Genomic DNA, 13,935 nt, shown 5'->3' with positions numbered 1-13,935 from the left:
CCCCAACTTGTCAAATCCATCCTATGCAGATCGCTGTTGTATGGCTTTCCAGAGGTGTACCAACAAACCATTACGCAGATGGTGATAAAGTTTTGGTTCATCAGTGTATATGATAGGAAAAAAATGGAAATGAGCGTTTGGCATCATTGGCGGGGAGGCCCCTTGCGGGGCAGGTCCGGCCGCCTTGGTGCAGGTCTTATTACATTCGACACCACGTTGGGCAACCTGTGCGCCGGATGGGGATGCAATGATGAGGAAGACAGCACAACACCCAGTCCCTGAGCGGAGAAAATCCCCGATCCAGCCGGGAATCGAACCCGGGCCCATAGGACGGCAATCCGTCATGCTGACCACTCAGCTATCGGGGCGGACTATATGATAGCAGAAGGCCAACAGGCATTACAGTATGGAAGTACATTGTAGTTTTAAAGAGTTTGACATCTAATGGATTTGTAAACTCTCTAAGCCAAGAAGTATAATGGAGGAGATGGAGAGAATGGCCATGAACAATGTTTGGCAGAGGGGGAATACAAATCTGTCAGTTCTAGCTCTTGTAGTCAAGCAGTAGATTGGACAGGCATTATGATTCTGGTCACTCTGCAGATACAACCACCTTTCAGTCAAGCAGTTGTATGGAGAAGGCAGAGGGAATGGTCACTAACCTCCGTTTGTTTGGCGAGGAATATTTACTCTACAGAGCCAGCTGCCTCACAGTTGACCAATGGCATGGAACATACAGAGGAGATGACTCTGTATGATTACATGTAATAAAAATCTCGTTGTTTTGAAGAAACAGCCTCTCCCCCCTCCCCCACCTGAGCATTGGAATATGCAGGGAAGACAAATGCAGTTGTTCTGGAGATACAGCCCCCTCTTGGACAAAAGGAATGGTGCAGAGAAAAGTATTGACAACAGAACACTGTACGGTGCACAGGGAAAACCAACCTGTTGTTATGCAGATATGGTTCTCTATCAATGGGAAGGGCGGAGACTGTAAATCAGGTAGTCCTGCAGATACAGCCAAATTGTAGTTGAACAGTGGAATGGAATAGGTATAGGGAACAATAACTAAACTCTGTTTGGTGGAGAGGGAATGCAAATTTATTGGTTCTGCAGATATAGACATCTCTCAGTCCAGCAGAGGAATTGAACCGAATTAGGGAATGACCGCAAAACCCTATTTTGTGGTCAAAGAAAATAGATTTGTTGTTTTGCAGATACAGTCAACGCATGATCGAGTTGTGTAATTGATATGGAAGACAACTCTGGTTGTTTGTAGAACAAACTGCACTTCAGCTGAGCAGTGTAATGCAGCAGGTGGCAGGAGCAAGCACAAACTCCTGTTTAGTAGATAAAGAATACAAATCTGTTGTTCTACAGGTATAGCTCCCTCCCAGTCACACAAAAGAATGGACCAGGAACACAAATCTGGTTCCAGAATGAGATTTTCACTCTGCAGTGGAGTGTGCGCTGATATGAAACTTCCTGGCAGATTTAAACTGTGTGCCAGACTGCAGATTTAAACTGTGTGCCAGACTGAGACTCGAACTCGGGACCTTTGCCTTTCGCGGGCAAGTGCTCTACCAACTGAGCTATCCAAGCACGACTCACACCCCGCCCTCACAGCTTTACTTCCGCCAGTACCTCACCTCCTACCTTCCAAACTTAACAGAAGCTTTCCTGTGAACATTGCAGAACTAGCACTCCTGAAAGAAAGGATATTGCAAATACATGGCTTAGCCACAGCCTGGGGGATATTTCCAGAATGAGATTTTCACTCTGCAGCGGAGTGTGTGCTGATATGAAACTTCCTGGCAGATTTAAACTGTGTGCTGGACCGAGACTCGAACTCGGGACCTTTGCCTTTCGCGGGCAAGTGCTCTACCAACTGAGCTATCCAAGCACGACTCACGCCCCGCCCTCACAGCTTTACTTCCGCCAGTACCTCACCTCCTACCTTCCAAACTTAACAGAAGCTCTCCTGCGAACCTTGCAGACCCAGCACTCCTGAAAGAAAGGATATTGTGGAGACATGGCTTAGCCACAGCCTGGGGGATGTTTCCAGAATGAGATTTTCACTCTGCAGTGGAGTGTGCGCTGATATGAAACTTCCTGGCAGATTAAAACTGTGTGCCGGACCGAGACTCAAACTCGGGACCTTTGCCTTTCGCAGGCAAGTGCTCTACCAACTGAGCTACCCAAACACGACTCACTGCTCCACCTTGTTTGGTGGATGGGGAATACAAATCTGGTTGTTCTGTAGATTCTTCTACCTAGCTGTTGAGCAGTGGGAGTGGAGCAGGTGGTGGTAATGGTCACGGAATTATTTTTGGTAAACAGTTAACACAATTTTGGGGTTCTGCAAGTACAATTCATAATTGAGCAGTGGGGTGGAACATGTGGAGGGAGTGACCACAGAATCCCATTTGGTGAATGGGGAATGCAAAGCTGGTTGTCCTGTTGATGCAGCAGCTTTGCTGTAGAGCAGTTTATTAGAGTACGTGGAGAGAATGAGAGGTGTGATGTGACAGCCAATGGCAGCAGATAAACTACCAGATTAACCTGTCATTAAAATGGAAAGAGGAGGATGTAATGTTGGGACATGAAGCACATCGAATGGGCTGAACAATAGAGCTATATGCAGGGCTTAGATGTGCCTACTTCATTTCAACTGATTGCTACTGTCCTCACCTACGAATGACCAAAATATCTCAGTGATCCATTACACAGTTCAAATACTAAACACAAATTAATAGTACAAAATTTGCATAATGAACTGGAAAGCCGGAATTTAGACATGTACATGTAAGATTAATTTTGCAGTACAATTAGCAGTTAATTAGCATGGCACTCAATAAATTTTAACTGTAATTCAAAAGTAGTATGAAATATGTAAAGTTAAATAGAATTATTGAATTTCGTTTAACAAGGTGCTTGAAAATGACTTCCCATATCAATACAATACTATTTAGACAGATCTTCAGTGCATACTGACCTAAGGCAGGTTTTTTGCATGTAAGTACATTGTTATAATACAATGTAATGTTACTGCTTTCTTTTCCTCACATTTCCTTTGTACTTGGGAGAAGGTTATAACTATTTTGTAATTTAGTTCCTATGTTTGGGAGAAAGTTATAACTGTTTTGTAATTTAGTTCCTATGTAAGTTCTGTAGTTGCTGTTTGTGAAATTGTAATTTTTCCTTTTTTCTGATGTTCTGTACTTACATATTTATTAACATGCAGTTTAAATTATTTCTATGAACATAAAATAAAAGTGTAATTTCACTTCAGAATTTGAGTACTGTATTTGCATAATGCTATGGGACGATGATTAAGCTTTAAAAGATGTTTCATAAGATTGATAGATGAAACAGAAATAAAGGGTTTTGGAAATAAGAAGCAAGAGACTGGTTGTTGTGTCACATGTGAGTGTGGGAGCATTGTGTTCGTGGCCACCCTTTCAAGACTTTTGTTTTGGCGTTCAGCATATTGTTTTGGTACATACCGTGGACAAAACTAAACATATTACATTGTTTCACTTTGTGAACTAACATCTTGAGGAATAAACTTGACAATATGATGTGCAGTCAGTGGAGTCTCGGCCAGCCGGAGTGGCCGAGCGGTTCTAGGCACTACAGTCTGGAACCGTGGGACCACTATGGTCACAGGTTCGAATCCTGCCTCGGGCATGGATGTGTGTGGTCCTTAGGTTAGTTAGGTTTAAGTAGTTCTAAGTCTAGGGAACTGATGACCTCAGAAGTTAAGTCCCATAGTGCTCAGAGTCATTTGAACCATTTTTGAACCAGTGGAGTCTCGTGGCTGCAGACAGGAAGGTTTTTGGTGTGCATAACACAAACAGTTTCTAAGCAAATTATGAACAGTGAATTTAAAATAAAATTTAAAATACAAATATTTTATAGTACTCTCACATCATGGAGTGTCATCTCACAAAGCGAACTTGAAAAGTACAGACTATGGATGGTTCACTAGGCTGTTTGCCAAGTGGATGATTTTTGTTACACAGTGTGATTTATGATCTTAATGACCATTTGGATTATAGTGATTACATTATAACCCATGGTGTCATAAACTAATAAGTTGAAAGTTATCGACTGGGACAGTAAAGAGACAATTATACAAAGTTGAATGCTTTCAGTGAACGTTGCAGACTGGTAGCAAAATTAACTGCTTTCTGTAGACTAACATATCATGAAACAATAACGAGAAGACTATGATGCTAGACTGTGAAGCAATGTGTTTAACAAGTAAACTGTATTTGATGCACATTGTGGACCGTGATATATGAAATGCTTCTTGCCTTAAACTAATTTGTAATCTATAATGTCGAGAATTCCCTTAATAAGTGCAGTGGAATCGGTAAACATCACGTTTGCTGGGTGAAGCATGGATGGTCTATATCGTTGAGTGTTGGTACTTCAACCAAGAGTATAATGTATATATCGCACTTTCCTGCTGCATCTACATCACAAAAGCGGTGATTTTCAAGAGGACAATTATAGCAGCAATTATTACATGAATTACATTTATCGTCTATGGGCTGGCAGCGTGGGATGACAATGCACCAGTGACATCAGCTAAGTCAGTATTCACCGGACTTTGTAAATGTTGGGTAGCTCTTCTGTCGTGGACTAATGTCCGAAAGATTTTTGTAACAAAATTATCATTTGTGCTGAAGTTACGTTTGCTACTTCTGATTATTCTTATATTAATGACATAAATAAACTCCCAAGCATTTTAAATAACACAGTTACCAGTACCTCAAAATCTTAAACCAAAATTAATGTCCTTTATTAGATGACTTTTTGTAGCAAATATTGTACTTTTCTAAACACTATCTATTGACAATGTTTTTATACTTGTAGCATTATGTTTACTAAGAATTAATCAGCAATGATACAAAATTATCCTGTTTTCATTTCCATAATCTTTTGCTACATATAAATGTGTAATTCCGGCATTTGTGAGCATTACTGATGCATTTTCCATGTTTAACTGAATTATACAACAAAGTTTGTGCTGTTTATTGCAATGTGATAAAGAACTATGCATGTTGTACAGTGTCTGCCATGAAGTCAGTAGGGTGCTACCAACCAGAAAAGAGTAGGTGCACTTTCATTCATAGTGTATTTAGACTGCATGGAAACTTTGAATCTGATAGATGGGTATTGCACAGCATTTGTTTAAATACAAGTACTCATCATACTAGAGTATTCCATAAGCACTGTGGTGCCCTGCTTCCTTGTCTGGTGAATATCAGTAATTGGTTCATTCTGAGTGGGTGTAATACAAGTACTCATCATACTATAGTATTCCATAAGCACTGTGGTGCCCTGCTTCCTTGTCTGGTGAATATCAGTAATTGGTTCATTCTGAGTGGGTGTAATATTTAGTTAATTCTGAGAACAGTTTAATTTATATGGTTTTAGTTATGTTAACGAGCTCACGAGTATATTTCATAAGAAATGTATTAGGTTTCCTCCACTTCCATTATATGAGCACAGTCATTTCTGGTAAGAGTAATATTGGGGGAAGGGGGGGGGGGGGTCATGTTACGTTACATATGGTGCCATGTAGTGACAGGACAGTATTGTGAATTGTGTTTTATTCATCTCATGACGTACATGAATGGACAAAATGGTTTCCCACAAATAATTAATATCTGGTGTACAAAAATATAGTAAATTGATATATGTATAAGGATAGCAGAGTTAATATTTTAAGATTTCTAAATAATGGTCAACATGATTCTTTGTGATTTTCGGTGCACGTATTTCGAACGATTTTTTTTTCTATATTTTTAGTATCCGCACTATGTTTGTCGAGTTACCCCAACAAACAATACCAAACCCAATAATGGATTCAAAGTAGCTTGTATATGCTACTTTTCGTGCGTCTATGTCAGCTGTAGTTGATAATATTTGCACTGCAAATGCAAAGCTGCTCAGTTTCGCCAGCCAGTGTGGCCGAGCAGTTCTAGGTGCTTCAGTATGGAACCACGCAACCACTACGGTTGCAGGTTCGAATCCTGCCTCGGGCATGGATGTGTGTGATGTCCTTAGGTTAGGTAAGTTTAAGTAGTTCTAAGTTCTAGGGTACTGATGACCTCAGATGTCCCATAGTGGTCAGTGCCATTTCAACCATTTTCTCAGTTTCTTTGGCAGATAGCCTATTCAATGTGTGCCTGCCAGCTCAAATTTTTATCAATATTTAAAGCTAAGAATTTGACTGAGTCAACTTCTTCTATATCTTGGTTGTTGTGTACAATCTTAATCTGCTCACATTTTAACTGTCTGGTTTTGAACTGTATCACGTGAGTCTTAGATATGTTTAGATTCAACCCATTTAGCTGAAACCAAGTTTCTAAGGTAATGAAGGTACTGATCACAGATTTGGGAATTTTTTGTTTTCAATTCTGTATTTTTGAAATCTTTAAGTCTGTGGGTTCGATTTTAGTGAGTGGACTCTGATATGGTGCCGAGTGTAGATTGGCAGAACACTAGCTCCGAACAAAAGTACAAAAAGAACAAGGAAAAGTGTGCAATGTGTAATAGTATCAATGTATATCTTGAGTATTTATGTTTTTCGTGCTACATCATCAAAAGAACAATGAAGCAGGAAGAAGGTATGAACAAAAGTACAAAAAGAACAAGGAAAAGTGTGCAATGTGTAATAGTATCAATGTATATCTTGAGTATTTATGTTTTTCGTGCTACATCATCAAAAGAACAATGAAGCAGGAAGAAGGTATGAAAAAAACTTCGCACATGGAGCGTCCACATCGTCATACGATGAATCAATTGAAATAATGACCCCTGACTCTGCGAGAAACGTGCAGCAAAAGGTGTAATGTGCGCGGTATGTAAAACTGTGTTCCATTATAAATGTGTAAATACAGATCCAAAACATAAGATATGGTTCTGCTCAAAATGTCTCACAGATGATTTGGTTCACAAACTTAATGGAAAAAAACTGTTCAAATCAAATTATCTCAGTGCTATTGGAGGAAATAAAGGTTTTCAAACATGACAGTAACAAAGGCACGCAACAGAACACAAGTAAATCCTATGATAAATTTAACTCAGATACAAGAACTTGTATCAACACTAAAACAAGTTATATATAGTGTGTTTAAACACTACGAGAGGTGGCAAAAGTGGCGTCATATGCATTGTATGCGGAAGAGAGCTCAGTTTATGGTACGAAAACCTTAGTCCGTGGCAAAAAACAAAAACATGTTCAAATGAGTGTGAATTCCTATGGGACCAAACTGCTGAGGTCACGACTTACACACTACTTAAACCAACTTATGCTACGAACAACACACACACCCATGCCCGAAGGAGGACTCAAACCTCTGACGGGAGAGGCCGCGCCATTAGTGACATAGCGCCTCTAACCGCATAGCGCAAAAACAGCCGAAAACAAAACATCAGAGTGGAAATGTATACTGGTAACAGCAGAGAGTTACCAAATTCACCAATTCCTTTAAAAAACTGATATGACGTCCAAAGTACAGTAAGTGACGACTCTGCATCAGAAAATGCTGCTGTAAACATTCAGATACCTAAACCAGCCGTTTCTGCACCCCTGAAGACTCGCAAATTACAACAACATGTACCTATGTTGCAGCAAAAAATTCGTCATCGCTTGATGGCAGCCGATAGTCATGGAGGCGGAATCGCATCACGTGTTAATGAGACAGCACTTGTGATAGCCACGAGCTTTGTCAAGCCAGGAGCGCCCCTCTCAGAAATAATGAGTGCTAACCACTATAAGAAATCATGGAGTTATCTTCAGGTGACTTTATAGCCCTGTGTGGCAGCTCAAACGACATATACAGAAACGAATCATCCACAGCTTTATCAGAATTAAGGAAACAACTGTTTCATATCACACACATAAACGTTTTCTTTGTGACCATTCCCCACCACTATGATTTGCCACATTGGTCTTGTGTAAAAAAGGAGATCAGAGCTGCCAATGACCTTCTTTCTGATATATGCAAGCAATTCAAAAACATTGATGTTGTTGATATTAGCGACATTGGGTGCAGGTTTCACACATCACATGGCGTTCACTTGAGCAGTCTAGGAAAGGAAATTGTGATCCAGAAATTACTGGAAAAAATCAAGAGGCACCTGCAAACAGCAGTATCAGTAAAGCCAGTTGTAGCAAGTACAACAAAAATGACAGCAGCAGCAGCAGTACTAACCCCACCACCACCACCACCACCGAGCGAGGTGGTGCAGTGGTTAGCACACTGGACTCGCATTCGGGAGGACGACGGTTCAATCTTGCGTCTGGTCATCCTGATTTAGGTTTTCCGTGATTAACCTAAATCGTTCCATGCAAATACCGGGATGGTTCCTTTGAAAAGGCATGCCCGACTTCCTTCCCTGTCCTTCGCTAGTTCAATGAGACCGATGACCTTGCTGTTTGGTCTCCTCCCTCAAAATACCCCCCCCCCCCAACCACCACCAACAATGACAACGTCAACAAAACCAATGACAACAACAACAACAGAAGAAACATCAATAATAACTAAACCTACATCAACAGCAGAAGAACCATCAGTAGCTGAGGAAAAACTGACATCAGCAGCCCCACCTCCAGCAGAAACAGTGTCAGTAAAAAAAGCAAACACAGTCATTGTACAAGAAACTATGTCACCGACAGCACCAACAGCAGCAGCCACTGAACTTCCAACAACAGTAGCAACTAATCAACACTGCCTGATGAGGAGCCAAAGGCTAGGTACAGCTGCTTCACTTAGTGATGATTTTTTATGGCACCAAACAAAGAAAAGGAAGAGATTGTGACAAATCAGGCTGAAAAGTTGCAGATAAGTGTCAAAAATCAGCAACAAAGTAGCACTTCACCAGGTATTGACAAAATAACATATATTTGCAAAACTTTCAAGATAAGGAGTCAAAACATTCAGTGTCTCAAGAATAAAGTGTTAGAATTAGTAGTCGCCATAAACAACTTTATACATATCTCTTGTATTTGTCTATCACAACATTGGTGCAGGGTCAGTGAACTGTCTTATAAATGTAAGAAATTTTGAATTAGCATCTCATTATTGCCACAGTGTTTGTAAAAACGGTGGAATATGCATACACACTAGGGCTGGGCTGCAGTATAAAGTTAGATCTGAAACATCCCATCTAAATATCGAGAAACATTTTGAATCATGTGCCATAGAGCTAAAATCTGAGGAGAAGCGTAAAAAACTAACTGTCATATCAATATACAGGTCACCACTAGGTGACAAAAACATATTTTTTAACAATTTGGCAGCAGTGCTAAACATTTTGTATAACAATGAAGTGAACTTATTACTACGTGGGGATTTTAACATCAATCTGTTAATTGAAAATGAAGAAAAAAGACAGCTTTTGAGTATCATAAACAGCTTTCACATGAAACCACTCTTCACGGACGCTACTAGAATAACAGAGTCATCTTTGTCCCTATTAGATAATGTCTATACAAATATTGAAAATGATGTTACTGAGGCACAAAATGTAAACTTAGGTCTTTCAGACCACAACACAATAGTAACATGCATAAATTCTTCTGTACCTGAAGTGGTTAAATACAAGTGGAAATATAAAAGGCACTTCTTCCCATAAAAGTTTAATATTTTTATTCAGTCGTTAGCAAAAGAAACCTGGGAAGATGTGTACTCAAAATCATCAACTGATGAATCATTCAATGCATTTTATAATACTTTCATGTCCATATTTGAGATGTGTTTTCCAAAAAAACTGACAAGAATTAATGTTATGCGAAGAAACAGCAGCCAGTGGATAACACCTGCTATTAGAGCATCCAGTCAAAAGCCAAAACTTCTCAATCAAAGAAGAAAAGGCAACCAAGATCAACACTTTGCAGAATATGTTAAAACATATATGAAAATTTATAAGAAAGTAATGAAAACAGCCACAATAATGCACAATGACGAAGTAATCATAGGGACGGCAAAAAAGTCAAAAGCAATATGGAATATAGTACAAAAGGAAACAAACAAAATTGTTAAAAAGCAAGATGACACTGTATAAAAAGATGATCATGGTATGTTACTCAGAAATGGTACTCTAGCAAATTATATAAATGACTATCTCATAAACATTCCAGTCAATCTGAGTAAAAATTTAGCTAGAAATAGTAGTACCACAGTTCAAAGAGAGCAAAGTGGTAATTCAATATTGCTATGTCCCACAAATAAATTATAAGTTCTTACGATAATAACAACAATGAAGAATAAAATGTCCTCTGGAATTGATGAGGTACCAGGTTCAGTCATAATTAAATGTGCTAGTGTCGTAGCAGAAAGACTCTCACATATCATAAACATATCATTAACAGAAGGGGCGTTCCCACAAAGATTAAAAATTTCAATAATAAAACCATTTTATAAAAAGGATAATATATATGAAGTGGGAAACTATAGACAAATAACTTTGTTATCTATATTTTCAAAAATAATAGAGACTGTGATTATTCGCAAGACCAGAATTTCCTTGGTTTTCAGCAAGATCTTTTGCTAAGGTATGATGGTGGTAGTGGTTGAATGCTTCGCACATCGCTCTTTTTACAGCAGCATGAATCTCTACTTTTATCTGTCCTCATTCTCCCGATCTTTCTTGTACCGTGAGTGCAACTGCCTTTGCTTGTTGAGCATTCTCTGAATTGCGCTGTTAAACCACAGTGGGTCTTACAAATTACCTCAAACAATTTAAGCTCTTGTCAGTAAACCAACATGGTTTTCGCAAAGGCATGAGTACAGAAACAGCAGTTACCCAGTTCATCGAAGACATTGTAATAGGACTTGACAGAAATGACAATACAGTATGAATAAACTTGAATTTATCAAAGGCAATCGATACTGTTGGTCATGATATCTTGCTAGACAAACTAGAAGCTACAGGTATACGAGGAGTTGCATTAAAATGGTTTCAGTCATGTCTCCACAATAGAAAACAGAGAGTAGAAATTTTGTTTGCTGATAACACAAATATTGTTGTACCAGACATAAATAGGGTATTGCTAACATCTGCAACCAGATTTTTGGAATACATACAAAACTGGTTTGAACTGAACAAGCTAACCTTAAATATTTCAAAAACTAATTACATACATTACACGACAACAAAGTCTCATCATGATGTGAACCTCAATGTGCAAAATAAACAAATTGAAAGGGTAGCTGGCACAAAATTCTTAGTGTGCAAATTGATGAAAATTTAGACTGGAAAGCCCACATTCTCTACCTCACCAACAAGTTAAGCTCTGCTTGTTTTGCATTATGCATAATTAGTACTGTGTCTAGTAGAGAGTGTAGCCGAACTGCCTACTTGCTTGCATCCATTCTGCTATGACCTATGGCCTAACCGTCTGGGCAAACATGAAAACCATTTTCACCTTACAAAAACTAGCTGTTAGAATAATTTCCAAGAGTACAAGGCTAACACCTTCCAAACAGTTATTTCAACACCTAAATATTCTACCCCTGCCATGCCTCTATATAAAAAAGTGTTGTTAATATAAAAATGCACATTGATAATTATAAAACCAACTCAGATCTTCATTTCTACAATACAAGAATATGCAATGACATCCACATAAAAAGAGTAAACAAGGGTTTAACACAAAAACAAACCAACAATCAAGGTACTATTTTGTACAACAAACTTTCAACTCAGCTAAAAGAAATAAAAACATTGTCAACATTCAAGGAAGCAACATTTAATTTCTTAATAACCAACTGTTATTATAGTATAAATGAATATCTGCAGTAACCCTGTAGCAAGTAACTACATTCATACTATATGTTAATAATACCATAAATCAAATGCTTGCCACAGCCTCAATGTTAATTTTTCTGAACAAAAGTGTTAAATCAATTACTTACTTGTAATGTATTCCATGTAAAAGGTCCCGAACAAAAGTGTTAAATGAATTATTTACTTGTAATGTATTTCATGTAAGAGATCCTGCTCATACTTTTATATTATTACAGTAATCAAAGTCATATTGCCCAAAAATATTGTGATGGGTACAATGGACCATTGTATTATGTAGGAAACTGTACACCCTTAACTTATTTTTTGTTATACTATGTTCTTTGACAATATCCATTCAATGTACATTGTCGGTGAATGAATAAACTTATATATATAATTTTCTGCAGTATGACAATCAAACATGAAGAACATTATTTTCCAAACACGAGGAAGTGAACAGGTGGGAGACAAAGAAATGAAACCTGTTACAGAAAGTGTAAAAGATAGTTCAGTTAAATCAGAACCATGTATAAAGAAAGAACTACGTGAAAAAAAGGGAGCACAATGTATGTTACAATATCTGTTAATGAAAATGGAAGAAATTGGTGAAAAAGTTAGAAAATCACTAAAAGAGGCACAGGCAAAATCTTAAATTGTGGCAGATAATGTAGTACCTGTTAAAGAATCACAAAAAGAAATGACAGAGAAGTTAGACAAAATATTGGAGAAAACATTGGAGGATGCTTGGTTAAAAATATTGAAGCCTACACTGTCGGTGGAAATGAAAACTCTGATAAAGACTGTGAATATAGGGCCCATTAGGGGAAGAAAAAAGTGAACTTCAAAAATATTAGTAGAGAAGCTATCAGCTGTGAGAAAACACACCTCAAGGAATTCACTAGCCTTTAGTGTAGCGTGCAGTGACGTTCATAGGGCACCAAGCTGCTGCAGTACTGTTTCGTTCTTCAGCTTTCCGCACTGTTTACTAATCTTCTACTATGCTATGTATCAATCAAAACAACTCTCTGACTATTGATCTGTCCAGAGTGAGATCTGAATAGATAGAACCTGTTGTGATTATACTCCCAACAGTGACATAATTCATGATGATGATGTAATGATAAGTTAATGATAGATGAGTGGGTTAGAAAACAACAAGAATACGATAATTATTTGTGAAAAGCTTTATGTAGGAAATCTGAGAGTACTGAAAAAGGCAAGACTGGCATGGCAGTGGGTAAATATATGATTAAATTTGGTATGTGATGTGTAGTAATAACAAAGAATTTTGAGTATGTTGTTGCTGTATAGAAACAATGACCTTCCTTTCTGTGTGTTTCATCTTATCAATGGTTGCTTATCAGTCATAAATAAGTAACTTATATGTGCACAGTGGATCACACACGGTTCTGTTAACACTTGGGTGGATGGTGTGCTCCAGCATGCTACTAAGAATCAGATAAGAAGTTTCATGTTCTCTTTAATTTTGATTTTCAATGCCTATGTTACAAATCTATCTTCTGCAGTACAAGTAATGTGCAACAGTTTTATAAAAGTATGTGATTACTTATTTTCAGAATGTGAATATGTGACCATATCAAGTGTATTGTGTAGTTATCTTCTTTTTGTACGCAATCCTTGCTTTATATTTACTCAGAGAGTGGGTCAGATTTGATGGAATATACATTGTATGCTTAAATAAAAAAAGATTCAATTAAAATACAAAACATGATCTATATGTGCATAAAAATGCACCACCTTGTTGTAGTCTACTCAAACAACAAAATACGGGCAGTAGATGGAATTCCCTTATTAGGACTACAGACAAATCACAACCTGAATTGGAAAAAAACACACCCTAGACTCAATGCAGTTCAGCTGCGTGATTACAGATGTAGGTGATGAAACAAAGAAGATGGATCATTCTGCATACATGTATGCAAACTGTCCTGGGATGGGAGGGGGAAGGGGAAGGGGATGGTAAGGGTAGAGGGAGGTGGAGAGAGGGGGGGAATAGGACCTGTGAATAGTCTCATGATGCCCTGCAGAGAACTCTTTAGAAAGCTTGGTATTTTGAACACTATCAGACAATAACAATACATACACTCAGTAATGCAGTGTTTC

At 38.2% G+C, this 13,935-nt stretch overlaps 1 non-coding gene across 1 annotated transcript; it reads right to left on the bottom strand.

Moving 5' to 3' along the window:
- Positions 1 to 1,829: 1,829 nt before the first annotated feature.
- Positions 1,830 to 1,904, bottom strand: Trnas-cga (transfer RNA serine (anticodon CGA)). The gene has a single exon. It is a non-coding gene; the product is annotated as a tRNA-Ser (tRNA).
- Positions 1,905 to 13,935: the final 12,031 nt, after the last annotated feature.

This window comes from Schistocerca cancellata, chromosome 4 (genome assembly GCF_023864275.1).
Source record: "Schistocerca cancellata isolate TAMUIC-IGC-003103 chromosome 4, iqSchCanc2.1, whole genome shotgun sequence".
Classification (NCBI taxonomy): domain Eukaryota; kingdom Metazoa; phylum Arthropoda; class Insecta; order Orthoptera; family Acrididae; genus Schistocerca; species Schistocerca cancellata.
This window is presented reverse-complemented; position numbering and strand designations above follow the sequence as displayed.